This window comes from Pleurodeles waltl, chromosome 4_1 (genome assembly GCF_031143425.1).
Source record: "Pleurodeles waltl isolate 20211129_DDA chromosome 4_1, aPleWal1.hap1.20221129, whole genome shotgun sequence".
Taxonomy (NCBI): Eukaryota; Metazoa; Chordata; class Amphibia; order Caudata; family Salamandridae; genus Pleurodeles; species Pleurodeles waltl.
The window spans coordinates 982,811,821-982,826,768 of NC_090442.1; positions in this window are offsets into that span (position 1 = coordinate 982,811,821).

Sequence of the window (14,948 nt, forward strand, 5' to 3'; positions counted from 1 at the left end):
CCATGTGCAGCTGGGACAGTGACAGGACATGAACTTTCACGGGGAGACTCATCCAGTCTGGGCACCAGTCCCCCCCAGTACCAGTAGAGAACTGCATCTACTTGAGAGACTGTGGCTTTGCACTCCCCAGGATGGCACAGTGGGCAACCCACCCACTGTATAGACTTGAGAGACTGTGGCCTTGCACTCCCCAGGATGGCACAGTGGGCAAACCACCCACTGTAGAGACTTGAGAGACTGTGGCTTTGCACTCCCTAGGATACATCAATGGGCATGGAGCCCCGTCGTGGATCAGGCTTCGCATTCATCTGGCTGAGGTGCACCCCCTTCCCTTCCCCCTGAGGTGCCTGTAGTATTTCTATCTGATGCCCCGGCAGTGTTCTCTCCGATTTTGGTCAGGTATAGTTTGTGGGCCTCGCCCATGCCTTTTTGGACTGTTGGTACACGGACATTGTTGTGTACATATCTGCACTACTTCTCGGATTGTATGTGTAAATAAGAGTGATTTTGAGATTTATATATATGTATATTTTTGTATGACATGTATATTGGCACATTACAATGTTTGACCGAATTTCGCATTGTCTTTTCATTCTTCCGGGGGGATTGTGGGTTGTTACTGTGATTTTTGTGAATGCATTGGTGTGTCTGTTGTAATATGCTAGGGTGGGGGTGTTTGGTGGGTGTCCCCCTAACTTTTGCCTCCCCCCTCCCCAGTGTCGTAGATGCAGTACTCACCGGTGTCTTCGGCGCCTACGTAGCTGTTGGTCGTAGAGGAGCAGAAAGACAAGGGCAGGTAGGATTTGTAATTCGGCCTCCATGGTGTCCTCCTTCCTCGTGGAGTATGTTGAGGTGAGCGTTTTCCCATAGCTAAAGCTGTTTCCGCCGTGTTTTTATCCACGGTGAATCCGCCCTGGAAAAGGTGGCGGATTGGCGGGTTGTAATAGTGTGGGCGGTACATTGTCTCCCGCCTGTCTGTTGGCAGTGACCGCCGCGCTGCTTGTCTGTACCGCCGTGGCGGGCGGTGTGTTAAAGTGGCTGTCTTTGTTGGCGGTTACCGCCAAGGTCATAATTCCCTTTTTTTGTCCGCCGCCCTGTTTGCGGTATTTCCGCAGCTTTAACACCGTCCGCCAGGGTTGTAATGACCACCTGTATCTCTCATGTAATTTACTCCTTGCAGGCATACATACATTCACTTACCAAGTACGTACTGCACAGCACTGCTCTATCCCTGTACTGTACACTTCCAAGGCACACATACATTCAGCGCACAGCCAATACTCCTGCATTGTGCAGCATTTTCTATCTAACTGATGTAGGCCAAGGGTGAGTTATACACACACCAGCTGAACATTTTAAAAGGTGAGTGAGCCGGTAGGTAGGCCTCACTCCAATGACATAGGAAAGACCTACTCACTCCTAAAGATCACCACACTGTATGCTGTCACCACCGCACTTGCACTTTTTATTATTTATCAAGTACAGAAGTAACTCAAACAGATGCTTGAGTAACTTTTTTCTTCGATGTTAAATGTCTGTGTGGTGCATGTTGTACTTTTGGATCCAGATTTTTGTCCTGGCTGGATGTTGTTTTCTTTTTTGCCCTTGATCTTCTTGAATACAATTTAGTTTATTTATTTTGGGTGTAAGAAAGTAGTTTATTAGTGGGGGTGGATTGGTGTCCTCCAGAAATAATAAAGTCACTCTCTTATTAGGTCAGTCAAAGGTTCCAGTAATTTAAACTTGAGCTGAACCTCTTGTAATTATGGCACTGAGCAGACAGACACCAATTTATAACAACAAAATAGGGAATAACGTTCTGAACAAAATTACACCAAAACCCCAAATATCCAATAAGGTGAACTGGAGGTATGAATTTTTAAAAAATGTAGAAGAACATAGCATAGCAGAAGCACATATATATATATATATATATATATATATATATATATATATACACCTTAACTATATTTACCTTGCGTGGTAAGAAACTTAATAAAGGCATATGCATAGTTCACAGTCTATCACGACCACTGGCTACATATTATACCCTATTTTCTATAAATTGGTGCCTGTCTGCTCTGTGCCATGGTTACAAGAGGTTCCGCTCAAATGTGAATTACTGAACCCGTTGACTGGACCTAATAAGAGAGACGACATTTGTCAGGTCCACCAGGTCCTTTCACAAGTCCAGCAGTGTTCTAAGGAAGGCTGGTGAGGGTCTAGCTTTGTAGAGTTCACCAGCCTGCTGATCGGGGACACCTTGAAGCACTCCTAGTTCCTCTCTGACAAATAGAGTAAAGGTTTTTAAGCCCACACCTATCTACGTTTGCAGTAGTTCCAGTTTCCTTTACTGCACACAGACCCAAATTTTAATTTGCCAAGGCAGATTATTGGTCATGCTATAATTGGGCTCTGAAGCTGGAGGTGTGAGTGGGGAGTGTACTATAGTAATCCTAGTGTCCTCCCACACCTAACACTAAAATCTGTATTAAAGCAGGCACTATACCCGCAACAAACCCAGAAACGGGCGCCATGGAGGAAAAAAGCAGGTCCTTTAGCAACCAGACAGGGGATATACTAATACTGTTGTGGCATCCGGATTGCTCCCTTTGAATGTTGCTGAACATTTACATCTGCTTCAGACAAACTTCTCTTGCAGGATTTAGCACAATTGTGACAAAAAGAAGGGCACAACCCCCACCCTTCATATTCTATTGAGCTCAGAGGAGTCCTCTCTGCTAATTTATGTCAGCCTCTGTGTGCTTCTGGAAGGATTTTCTCTCCTCTTTCACACCTCTTCCTTGGCTGAGCACAGGTTTGGAAAAGATGGCGAGTTAATGCAAATTAGCATCCAGGAACTTGAGGCAAAGAAAGAGTAACTTTTTAAAGGTTACCTTTACTTAATATTTATTAAAAATCCAACTTCACTATTGAATTGCATTTTTAAAAATATTTTAAAATAGTTGTCTAATTATTTTTCTAGTTCGCCACCTTCCTGAGACACAGTTTTAATATTTTTAAGCAGTGTTTTGATCCTGTATACTCATTTTGTAGATAGGAAAGCTAGGCCTGCGACAGTGATAATAGTTCTTAATCAATCAATCAGTGTATTTGTAGAGCGCACTACCACCCGTGAGGGTCTCAAGGTGCTGAGGGGGGGTGCTGCTACTGCTCAAATAGCCAGGTTTTGAGGCGCTTCCTGAAAGTCAGCAGATCTTCGGTCTGTCATAGTGGTAAGGGAAGGGTGTTCCAGGTCTTGGCGGTGAGGTGGGAGAAGGATCTGCCTCCAGTAGTTGCTCTTCGGATGCGGGGGATGGTGGCGAGAGTGAGGTCGGCTCAGCGGAGTTGGCAGGACGGGGTGTAGAAGGTGAGTCGTCTGTTGAGGTAGGCTGGGCCGGTGTTGTGGAGCGCCTTGTGTGCGTGGGTGAGGAGCTTGAAGGTTATCCTTTTGTTGATGGGGAGCCAGTGTAGGTCTCTCAGAAGGGGAGTGATGTGGCTGTGGCGGCGGGCATCAAGGATCAGGCGTGCGGAGGTGTTTTGTATGCGTTGCAGTTGTTTGAGGAGTTTGGCCAGGGCTCCTGTGTAGAGGGCATTTCCACAGTCAAGTTTGCTGCTGACGAGGGTTTGGGTGACTGTTCTTCTTGTATCTGTGGGGATCCATCTGTAGATCTTGCGGAGCATTCGGAGGGTGTTGAAGCAGGATGAGGAGACTGCGCTGACTTGCTTGGTCATGGAGGGTGTTGTGTCGAGGATGACGCCCAGGTTGCATGCGTGGTTGGTGGGTGTTGGGGCTGCTCCCAGAGCGGTCGGCCACCAGGAGTCATCCCAGGCTGAAGGGTTGGCGCAGAGGATGAGGACCTCCGTCTTATTTGAGTTCAACTTCAGTTTGCTGTTCCTCATCCATTCGGCGACGGCCTTCATTCCTTTGTGGAGCTTGGATTTGGTGGTGAGGGGGTCCTTGGTGAGGGAGAGGATCAGTTGGGTGTCATTGGCGTAGGAGATGATGTTGAGGTTGTGTTGCCGGGCGACGTGGGCGATCAGGGCCATGTCGACGTTGAATAGTGTAGGGCTGAGGGACAAACCTTGGGGAACGCCGCAGATGATCTTGGAGGCTTCGTAGCAGAATGGGGGGAGGCGGACGCTCTGGGTTCTGCCGGAGAGGAAGTAGGTGGTCCACTCCAGAGCTTTGTCCCGGATCCCTGCGTTGTGGAGGCGTTTGCGTAGGATGCGGTGGCAGACAGTGTCGAAGGCGGCCGAGAGGTCCAGGAGGATGAGTGCTGTGGTTTCGCCGTTTTCAAGCAGGGCCCTGATGTTGTCGGTGGCGGCGATGAGGACAGTTTCGGTACTGTGGTTGCTGCGGAACCCTGACTGGGACGGGTCCAGGATGTTGTTTTCTTCGAGGTAGTGGGTCAATTGTCTGTTGACGATCTTTTCGATGACCTTGGCCGGGAATGGGAGCAGGGAGATGGGGCGGAGGTTCTTGAGGTCTCTCGGGTCTGCCATGGGTTTCTTGAGTAGGGGTTTCATCTCAGCATGCTTCCAGCTCTCGGGGTAGGTCGCGGTCTCGAAGGAGATGTTGATGACTTTGCGGAGGAGGGGTGCGATGGTGGCGCTTGCTTTGTTAAAGATGTGGTGCGGGCATGGGTCTGACGGAGATCCAGAGTGGATGGTGCTCAGGGTTTTGATTGTGTCGTCTTCGTTCACGTTGGCCCAGACGAGCAGGGTGTCGTAGTTGAAGGTGGGTGGAGAGTCTGAGGAGTCGGTGATTGGAGGGGTGGTCTGGCTGTTGAAGCTGTCATGGATGTCTGTGATCTTGTGGTAGAAGAATGCGGCGAGGGAGTTGCACAGGTCTTGTGAAGGTGGGATGTCGTTTGTGCTGGAGCTGGTGTTGGAGAGTTCCTTCACAATGTTGAAGAGCTCCTTGCTGTTGTGTGCGTTGTTGTTCAGGCGGTCTTTGAAGGAGGTTTTCTCGGCAGATCTGATGAGGTGATGGTGATTGCGGATGGCATTCTTGAAGGTGGCATGGTTGTCCGGTGTCTGTTCGAGGAGCCACTTTCTCTCCAGTTTCCAGCAGGTTTGCTTGGAGGCTCGAAGGTCCGAGGTGAACCAGCTGGCTCCCTTGTTGGCACCTCTGTTGGAGGGTTTATTGAGCGGGGCGAGAGTGTTGGCGCAGTCGTCGATCCAGCGCCAGAGGTTGTAGGCTGCGAGGTCGGGATTGGTGGGTTCGTGGGTGGTTTTCAGGCGAGGCTGGTGTTCAGCTGGTCTTGGCTGATTTTGCTCCAGTTGCGGCGGGGATCTGTTGGGTGTGGTGCGTGGTGTCTTTCTGGAAGGTGAAATGTATGCAGCGGTGGTCGGTCCATGGAAGTTCGGTGGTGTGGCTGAAGGTGACGTGGGGGCTAGCGGAGAAGACGGGGTCCAGAGTGTGGGCAGCGGAGTGTGTTGTAGTAGTGACGAGTTGTCTGAGTCCAAGGGTGGCGAGGTTGTCGATTAGGGTGGTGGAGTTGGGGGTCGTTGTTGTTTTCCAGGTGAAAGTTCAGGTCGCCGAGGAGAACGTAGTCGGCGGAGAGTAGGGCGTGCCTGCTGACGAGGTCGGCGATGGAGTCACAGAACTGAGGCCGTGGGCCGGGGGGTCTGTAGATGAGGGTTCCTCTGAGGGTGGTGTTGGGGTTGGTGTGGATCTGGAAGTGCAGGTGTTCGGCGGTGCTGAGGGTGTTGTCGGGATAGGTCGTGACCCTGATGGTGATCTTGTGGACGATGGCGATTCAGCCTATGACTCCATTGGTACGATCCCTGCGGGTGATCTTGTAGCCATCCGGAATGGCTACGGCGATGTCTGGGGCTGAGGAGGCGTTCATCCAGGTCTCCGTCAGGAAGCGACGTCTGGGGAGGAGGTGTTGAGCAGGTCCCAGAGTTCGACAGCGTGTTTGTGTGCGGAGCGGGTGTTGAGTAGGATGAATCGGAGGTAGTTGCAGACAGGCTCGGCAGGAGGTTTGGTGATTTGGAGGCTGGTGAGGCTGCATTTCCGGCAGGTGAAGGGTCCCTGGGTGTGCTTAGGGGAGGCCAGGAAGCAGGTGTGTGATCGTCCGGTGTTGAGTGCGCGGAGGGTGCTGGCGGTGTAATGGCGTTGCTGGTCGTGGTGGTCTTGGGGACCAGGGGTCCTGGCGCTGGGCGCAGTCTGGAGGCAGACAGGCGCAGACGGGCTTGCCTTGGGCACGCCTTCAGCGTGCCAGCGGCTGCCATATAAGGCGAGGAGGGAGGGGGGGCAGCTGGGAGGAGGGAGGGACGCAGCAAATGGGAGGGCGGGGGGGCCGCAGGGACGCAGCGGTGGGAGGAAAAGGATTTTGAAGTGGAGGGCGGGGGAGGCAGGGACGCAGCAGTGGGGGGAAAAGGAAATTGAAGAGGAGGGCAGAGGGCGGGAGCCGCAGGGACGCAGTGGCGGGAGGAAAAGGAATTTGAAGAGAAGGGCGGGGGTGGGGCCGCCAGGGTGCAGCGCCGGGGAGATGAGGGCTGAGAGAAAAAGGCTAACTAGAGCAGCTGCAACACCGGCACGCAGTGCAGGGGAGCGACCTGCCTGAAAGGAGGGTCAAGGGTCGCACCCCTGCACCACGTTCTTAGGACCTTGTCATTGTAGGGACAAGGTAACATTCATTTTCTAAGTGTCATAATTTTAGATACCATGCAACTTACCTTGTAGGCTGCAAGGCTTACCCAAAGGTAACTTACTAATTTATGAAAGGGTGTTTTTACCTGTCAGAAATAGTTATTTTAACAGGTTGCTCTGCAGGTTTTACACTTCACTAGTCAGGCTACAATCGTAGGTCTGCAGCCATGCTTTCTGTGCCACACTAATGGATGGCAAAATGAGTACTGCTATCCACAGGTGACATTTAACTTCCATGCCATTGGTCCATTTTCTACACAATATGCTTTTGCCTTATCCGCGGGGGTAAATACACCAATCAGAAATTAGCCAATTTCTACACATTGTAAGGGTCATAAACTGGGTGCTGGACAGCAGTGCCTCCATGTTCAGAGTCTGAAAACCAGCAGTAACATTCAGCAAAAAAGCAGGGGACCACTCAGAAAAGGGCATTTTCTGAAATAGGCTTTTCAAATAGCCCTAGAAATCACTTGAGGTAGCCACAGAGTGCTATGTATAAGATAACATCGATAGCAACAATTATACTGAATAATCTGAGGTGAGGTGGAGATGTAAAGTCTTAAATAGAGTCAAAGTATGGGCAGAGGGTGGAGTGGCGGGTTGTTGATGGCTAACCACTAGGGTCAGATCTTATAATGTTTGGAGGCCATCTGTATGGACACCTGTGGTAAGTCTGACAGAAACTCATTTTCCATTCTAAGATTTGATAGGAGGAAGTTCCATAGGGATGGTGTTTGTGTTAGTCAGGACCTTCCACCAAAATTCTTAGGAAGAAATGAGTGGTCGTAAAGTAGTTTCATGTTTGTGGATTGTAGATTTCTAGTCGAGTGGTACAGGGTGTAGAACTTGGACATGTAGTGAGGGGACCTGCTTTCTTGAGCTATATGGATGGTAGAGCACTTCAAACTGAAATTTGGTAGGACGTGTATAGGCAGCCAATGGAAGGCTTTTAGAGTTAGTGTGATATGGTTATAGTGATTTAAACCAAATACTACCCACACAGCTTAGTGTTGAGCACTTTGGAGTCTGGGGACTAAGGGCCAGATGTAGGTAGGTTTCCTTTTGCGAGGTGCAAATTGCGAGTCCCAGCGACTCGCAATTTGCACCTCGCAAAAGAAAATGCAGAAAGGTGTCTCAGACACCTTCTGCGACTCGCTATGTGGTCGCAAAGACCCACCTCATAAATATTTATGAGGTGGGTCGCAGTTTGCGACCCCATAGCGAGTGTGGGCACTCACGGGGATGGTGGCCTGCTGGAGACAGCAGACCACCATGTCCCTGACTGCTTTTCAATAAAGCAGTTTTTTTTTTCTCTTTGCAGCCCGTTTTCCTTAAAGGAAAACGAGCTGCAAATAGAAAAAATACCGAAACCTTTTAGTTTCGGTTTTTTTCAGAGTAGGCAGTGGTCCATAGTACCACTGCCTGCTCTGAAAAAAAGTTATTGTGAGCATTCACAAAGGGGAAGGGGTCCCATGGGGACCCCTTCCCGTTTGCGAATGAGTTACCATCCACTTCAAGTGGATGGTAACTGCGAGTTGATTTGCGACCGCTTTCGTGGTCACAGATTAACTCTACATCGCGGTGCGACGCACAAATAGGAAGGGAACACCCCTCCCTATTTGCGAGTCTGAAACACATTTTGCGAGTCAGTATGTTTCTGCATCGCGTGAGGGCACTAGCGCCTCGCAAACGGCGTTTTTCATCGTTTGTGAGGCGCTAATGCCTTGCTACATCTGGCCCTAGCTTACTGGGCAGAATGTACTAACTTTTGCAATAGTCAAGGTGGGAGACCACAAAGCCGAGGATAATGTTAATTTTATAAAGGAGTGAAAGAGGAAGGATACCACGTAGAAGTCGACAGTGATGATTAAGTGATAGCATCTATCTGTGGTATGAAGAGAGCTCACTATCAAAAATGTCTCCAAGGTTAAGATTTTTGGTCACAGGTACAAAAACGGGTAGTTGGTGAGGGCTGTTCTTTACCATGAGGAGGATCTCAATTTAGTTTTTATTCAAACAAAACCAGTTTTTCTGCATCCAATACAGGAAATGGGAGCAGAGATTGAAATGATCGTGATCTGTGGGAAGTGAGGTTTCCATCCTTTTATAGTTTTACCAAAACAGTTCCCACATTTTTTGTTAAAAGACAACTGTCCATTAAAAGTTAATGCTGACCTTAAGGAGTTTCCAGATGAAGACGAAGGGAGTGACACTTCTGTACTGTGAAGCTGAGAGAGGGACAGAGAACTAAAGAAGAAACAAGCTTTCTCTCCAGGATGCCTGCTACCAGAAAGAAATGTAAATGATTGGAATTGTTTATTAAACAGCAAATTTAAAGGCTGCTTGGGATCAAGTAAAGGATGACGTCACTTAAAGCTTCATAGTATACAAAGATTATTCGTTTTGAGAGGGAATGTGAATACTACATTTTTAAATGTTTACTCTTCTTTCTTTCCCTGTGAGGCAATTTTTGGCTGCCATCTTTGTTAGCGGTCTAGCCGCTAGCTCTTCCGGCGTCAGGCTTTCCCCAGATGGGGGATTTAAAGCCTGCTGCTTGCCAGTCGGACCAGGTACGTGACTCCTCCTGAGTTGCTTTTTAAAAGTTTTTTGGTTTTTAACAAATTTTAATTCTTATAGGTGTTTTTCTGGGAAACGTAATCTGTTACCACTGTAATTCTGGGGGCATTTTTCGCTATAAGAGCTGCCGGTGCCTGTGTTTAGTGGTTCCGGCAGTCTCCATTTTTACTCTTCTTTCTTTACCTGTGAGACCATTTTGGGCCGCCATCTTTGTTAGCAGTCTAGCTGCTAGCTCTTCCGGCGTCAGGCTTTCCCCAGATGGGGGATTTAAAGCCTCCTGCTTGCCGGCTGGACCAGGTACGTGACTCCTCCTGAGTCGTTAATTCTTATAGGTGTTTTTCTGGGAAACGTAATCTGTTGCTACTGTAATTTTGGGGGCATTCTTCGCTATAAGAGCTGCCGGTGCCCGTGTTTAGTGGTTCCGGCAGTTTCCATTTTTACTCTTCTTTCTATACCTGTGAGGCCATTTTTGGCCGCCATCTTTGTTAGCGGTCTAGCCGCTAGCTCTTCCGGTGTCAGGCTTTCACCAGATGGGGGATTTAAAGCCTGCTGCTTGCCGGCCGCGCGCAGCGGCTGCGGCCAGTGGGCGTGCCAGAGGCGCGCCAGAGGCAAGCCAGTCTGCGCCCGTCCGCGCCCGTCCGCGCCCGTCCGCGCCCGTCCGCGCCCAGAATATCCCAGAGCCAAGAAATGCTGCTCCTCTGGATATTGATAGGCTAGTTTACTCCCCTTTACAATCACCTGCACCTAAAACCCCGATGGCCTGTGTGTGCCTCACAAACACTTTGTATTCTTGTGACCCCTTACCATGTCCCAGTTGTTCTTGGGGACCTACCACTTTCCCTTCTTCTATAAACTCCTCTCACCAATTAGGCAGAGTGTTTCTGCTTAATTGTCGCTCTCTACCGGCACATTATTTACACATTTATACTCTTTTAGAAGATCTCCAACCTGATGTACTATTTCTTATTGAAACATGGTTAGCGGATAATTAATCTGTTGATATTTGTGGAACTCTACCATTCACCTATTCAATAATTCATGTGGATAGACCCCTCACAAGGGGGGGTGGTATTGCTATTGCTATTATCCATAAGACAGCAATTAAATGTGTTGCCTCGTCATTTGATATTGCAGGGTGTGAGAGCATGATTTTACCATTATATTTATTGCCTTTCTTTACTTTCTCTGGCATTCTTCTTTATGGACCCCGAGGCTCCTGTGTTAATTTCTTAGAAGCTTTACCCGATGCTGTAGCCAGCCTTATCTGCAAAACTCCCAACCTAACCATTCTCAGAGATTTTAACATTCATTCCGAGAATGCAGATTGTCCTTCTGCTAAATCCTTATTAGCCTCACTGACTGCTCTGGACCTGATTCAACATTCGACCGATCCCACTCACCTTAAAGGCCATACTATTGATCTCATTTTTAGTAATGTCCCTGATTTTATGATTTTCACTCCTCTGCCCCTGTCTTGGACAGATCATTATCTCCTGTCTTTTTCTCCCTCATAAAACCACTCTCCAGGTGTACAACCCAAGATTAAGACATCGGGACGAATCTGGTCCAAGTTGGATCCTACCGAATGGCATAAGGCGCTTTGCACTTCTCCTATGATCTCTGATCATTCATCTTTGATCACCGCAGGGTCGTTCAATAAATGGATTTCTACTTCCTTAGACTCTGTTCTACCCATTAAAACAAGATTAAAGTAATCTACCCATAAAACTAATCCTTGGTTTTCACCTCTTCTGTTAGAACTTAAAATGAACTGTAAAAAACTTGAAAGAATTTGGAGTCTTCCCTCTAAAGAAGCCTATAGGCAAGCCATCAGATGTTACCATCAGAATATTAAAGCAGCTCAGACGACTTACTATAGTACTAAAATAGAAGAATCTTCTAACTCCCACAAAGCAATTTTTCAGATTTTTAAGGAACTGACTTTGGCTCCGCAAACTGACTCCTCCTATAGAGGCATCCATTAAACAGAGTAATCTATTAGCTGCTCATTTCCAGGACAAAATTATTAAAATATATTCCTCATTTCCCTCTTCTTCACCTCAAGAATCCCTGGATTATCAGTCAACTGATCTTTCTGTCTCAAGCACAGCATTAAATGTTTTCCAACCCCTTACAGATACTCTGGTAGCTAATTAACTTCTTAATATTAAATCTGGCTCACCTCTCGATCCTGTCCCCCCTTCCATTTTGTTGTTGGCTTCAGACATTATCGTTCCACCATTAACAAAAATTCTAAATCGCTCTTTGCCTCTGTCTTTTAAACATGCTGTCATCAAACTCCTTCTAAAAAAAAAAAAACTGGACCCTGCTTCTCTGGACAACTATAGACCTATTGCTCTTCTTCCTATCTTAGCAAAAGTCTTGGAAAAACATGTCAACCATCAACTGACAAGCTATCTAGAGAACCAGAAACTTTTGGATCCTTCTCAGATGGGCTTTAGAGCCCACCATAGCACTGAGTCTGCTCTTTTAGCAGTTACCGAATCTGCCAGACAACTCTTAGATCAAGGGGGCCATGCTGCCATTATTTTACTTGATCTTAGTGCAGCATTTGATACCGTAGACCATAACCTCCTCTGCCGTAGATTCTCCATGATGGGGATAGGAGGTATTGCTCCCTCTTGGCTTTCCTCTTTTCTTACAGGAAGATCTTTTCAAGTCTTAGACCGCTCATTTTTTTCAGATATCTATCCTTTGATCTGTGGAGTTCCTCAGGGCTCCTCTTTGAGCCCGACTCTTTTTAATATCTATCTATCTTCCTTAGCTAAGGTGGTTTCCCCCCATAACCTCTCCATGGTCACCTATGCTGACGATACTCAGTTAGTAGTATCCCTCTCCAGCACCGGGCATTCTTCCTCTGCCAGTCTCTGGATGACCCTATCTAATTTTAAATTTAACGACGGAAAATCTGAGGTAATGATTGTGGGTAATGGCTCTCCTGATTTTCCTCTGACATCTTATTCAGAGGCCTTCAGCAGCCTCCCCCCTCCTAAGACACACATCAAGAGCCTTGGTTTTTGGCTTGAGCCCTGTCTAACTATGGAGATCCAGTCTCAAAAGGTTTCGTCTATGTGCTTTGGCCTTTTGAGATCTTTTAGGAAGATCTTTAATCTTCTACCTCACATGGCTAAAAGAATCCTCATTCAGGCGCTGATTCTCTCCCGCCTTGACTATGGCAACTCTCTGTTCCTTAGTTCTCCAGACTATGTGATAAAAAAAACTCCAAGTTGTGCAGAATGCTGCAGCCAGATTGCTCACTAACCTACCTAGGCATCTTTCTGCGAAGCCAGCACTTGCAGCACTCCACTGGTTGCCTATAAAACAACATATTCAATTTAAATCCTTATGTCTGGTCCATAAAGCCCTATATGAAAGGTGCCCCTTTTTTCTTAGACATTGCTTCTCTATTTATGCCCCCGCTAGATTTCTGCGTTCATCCACCTCCCGGCAAGTCCACATAGCACGATTTAAGAGATCCTGGGGAGGTAATTCCTTCTCGGTGAGAGCTGCTCGGTTATGGAACTCCCTTCCTTCAGAGCTTCGCCATGAATCTTCCGAACGTCTATTTAGGAAGAAGCTAAAAACACTTATTTTTGCTGCTAATTCTTTGCCCTAATTCCTTCTCTTCTTCTCTCTTTTCCTTCTTAGGAGCTTTCACGTATCTCAGCGCTGGGACGCCCTAGGGTAGCTACGCGCTTTACAAATCCATAAACTGAACTAAAATAAACTAAATATCTAGAAATAATTGTATAATTATATAATTTTATTCAGATAAAAATGTATACCTAATATAATAGAAATTGGGCTCCCAGTTTTATAGTATTTGTTATCCATATTCATTTTTTGGCCATCTTATTGGCATTTATCTGTATTTATTTTGTGTTTTGAAAATAAATGGATTCTTAAAATGGGATATTTCCACATTTATTTAACTGATAAACATGCACTCATATTTTGATGCCTGTCATGTTATAAAAAATTAAGTAGCCAAATATAACAGAACGCTACATCCACAGGTAAATATTGACATTATATACAAATAAATGGCAACATACATCTATAGTTATGCATGACATGAAAACACTTCCGACATGGGATCAAAACAATAACAACACTCTTCCAGCCACAAACCCTACACAGTGTAGGGTGCTACTCCTGTAGGTAAGTGTTCAGCGCTCTCGACGGGAGAAATATGCGCTTAATAAATGCTGCAATACGGTACAGTGTTTTCTGTTATGAGGTAATATAGCGATGTGTGCTATTCTAATTGCTTCACATCTATGTAGCAGCTGCCAGAATGCATTAGGGTTTCAACTGAAAACCCCAGGCCAGGAAGGTAATGCTGCTATGTCGCAGAGCAATATGACAACTCTTCCATCCTTTTTCTGACTGTCATTTCCTAATTGACTCCTAGGTTAATTTCTGTAATTTAAGGAAGGTTTTACGTGAGCATTTGCGAGGTGGCGTTGGCCCCCGTTGTTAACGGTAATGTTGTCAGGCACTCAGAGTCTCATTACCGTGAAATGTGACCTGCGGCCCCTGGAAGGTCAGCCACTGACTCGGTTAGTGTTTCCCGCTGGTTTCGTTTGTTCAAGCATGCACTGACTGACAGGAAGCAACCCGACCCCTGAGCAAGGCCTCTTGCACATAGTACACTGAGAGCCTCGAAGGCCCCAGGCAACCTCTCCTCCGGCAGGTGCCTCTCTCACCTGCCAGTGATTTGGACTTAATTTACCTTCGATGCCCCTCAAAAATACTGCATGGTCTCTTAATATCTCCAAAACTAAGGAAAGGTGTTTCAGGAGGTTAAAAATGTGCTTTCTGTAGTGCCTATCTTTTTTTTATTCAACAACGCTGAAGCACAATGGTCCGTTGTTAAACTGCATAAAAATCTGAGTATTTATTTTAGCTGCATAAAATGATCTATAAAATGAACTCTTGTGATTAATGTTCCTGCTAGACAGATGGGAGTTTTAATGGCAGTTTGGACTCGGCATAAAGAAGAGCAGTGGGTTAATATGCCTGCTGCAAATTTCGCATACCGAACAGATCACAGATCTGCATGTTATGTGGATAGCTGAGTGGATTATTGCTTCTTTCACAGCAATCCTTTTGTTGCAGCAGTTCACAAGATACAACTCTGATGTAGAACGGTGACTATCACCGAAGAGCTGCATGCAAACTGCTGCAGAAAATAGGTTTACGACTTTATGTTTTTTCCCTTTTGGTGATCAGTAAATGTACTCTGTCCTCACTAATGCTATGGTAATGTGGATGGACGGATGGAGGCATCACCATACTTGGGACAGACTAGCAGAAACAAAGATTCTGAAATACTATAGCTCATGTGGCTTGCTCCAGTTCTCCTTGTAACTAAATCATTTGCTTTTAGAATAAAGCTCTCTTCTTCTGTGTTGTAATCCATCTCATCGACGTGTCCCAAGGGAGGCTCCTCTGCAACAACATCTGAACCCAGTCATACCTGAGCATTATGCGCCCTTTTCCGGTAGGGACTGAGGCGAAATCAGATCCAGCTTTCACCAAAACTTGTTGACAGGCCTGATCAGGGCCGGCTTTAGGGCAGTGCGACTGGTGCGTCCGCAGTAGGGTATCTCCCCCCCCCCAAGTGTGTGTGTGGGGGAGATAACCTCAGGGGGTGCTGTGTTTAGCAATAATTTATGATCTA